Genomic DNA, 1,695 nt, shown 5'->3' with positions numbered 1-1,695 from the left:
TGTGAAAACAAGTTTAGTTGAGTTTTCTAAAAGTGTATGCTCTCTACCCAGCATGATTTTGGTGAGGCAGATTCATAGTGGGAGCCCTTACAACAGAGCTTAAGGAAACGTGTGTGTGTGTGTGTGTGTCTATATTTATTATTCATAAATTATAGAACTGGAACAACTTTAGAAGGCATGAGCCCCAACCCTCTCACTTTGCAGATGTGGCAAAATTAAGTTGGGTGTTTTGTAAGATCAGCTAGTTAAGAGCATATTTAACACACACACACACACACACAAACTCAGCAATTTTTAACCCTTCTAGAATATCGCAGTACCATTGTCACTTTGAGACAGGGTTTGTGTTTAGAGGTTACAATTCAATTTTATCCACCTTCTTTACCTACGCTGAGTACCTCCAGACCTTTCAATGAATGTAATGGCAAAACCACAATTACTTTTGTCCAACATAATACCTTTAGTCTTACTAGCAAGAATGAGGTGATTCCTAATTGTGAGAAAAATTTGGAGCTGCCTCAGCCCCACTGAAAGGAATGGACATCCTATTAATTTTATATCACCACTTTAGCTTAAAACTTTTAGCATAGAAGAGTGGTGTGGTTATTTGGCTTTCCTCCCTCAAACTCATCAGTAAGGCATAAATCATTCCTGAATACTTCTTGCTTTCTCCCCATTCTTTAACTTTTGGAGCCAACTTTCCACTTAATCTATTATTCCTGGACCCTAGACATGGTAATTAACCTCAGAGATGGAATTTAGTCAAAAATGCACTCTGCAAACAGCGTTACATTAGAAACATTTTAATTGTGTTCAGCAGCATTTCTTAATTTAATCTGAAAGGTTACACTATCTTCCATATGAATCAATAACCATTTAATTTCTGGATGAAGGTTAAAATGATTTTCTCTGACTTACTAGCTTGGCATAAGGCTATGCTTTGGGCCATTAATTCACCTTGTAAAGTCTTCGCTTGAATTCTTCTGAACTCTAAGAGAGTGGAGCATCTTTTAAGAAATAGGTCACTTTATTAAATGATAAGTTGTAAGACAGACTCAACAACAGTTTCTCTCTTTGAAGAGCATTAGCTCTAAGATAATGGAGCATTTTTATTTTGTGCAATACTTGGAATGAGAAGATCCACAGCTTAGGGGCAAGACTATGGGATTAATCATTTCTCTCCCTCATTGAAGAGACTTCATTGTTAGAATTCAGTATCTAGCTGAATCAATAAGTTATTTCTTATTAGAACATAATCCTTTTGATTGAATAATTTTTTATATTATATAAAGTCTCTGTTTATAGACATTATTAATGATGACCGTTATGTTAATAAACTACAATGATGATTTTGGAAAACTTTCACCCAGTCCCGATGACTTTTGTTTTATTACCAGTCTATTGCAACATCTTTTTAGTGTATAGAATCTATACTCAGTTGTAGAAAGAGAAAGAAATATCCATGACTTTGAGTTATAAAAACTTGAAAGTTCTATAGTCATAAAGTTAGAATTATTAATATTTTTCTTGTCACTAATACTCGAGCACATGACACTATAGCCTATAATATCATGTAATATATACTTCAATTAAAATATTCTAAAGAAATGAGTGAGAATCATTGCATTTGAAAGCAAGAAAGAGAGACCCTGGAGATCTGCTAGTTCCACAGATCAAGATGCCACATCTGAATTA

Source organism: Rhinopithecus roxellana, chromosome 5 (assembly GCF_007565055.1).
Source record: "Rhinopithecus roxellana isolate Shanxi Qingling chromosome 5, ASM756505v1, whole genome shotgun sequence".
NCBI lineage: Eukaryota > Metazoa > Chordata > Mammalia > Primates > Cercopithecidae > Rhinopithecus > Rhinopithecus roxellana.
Note: the sequence above shows the minus strand (reverse complement) of the source record.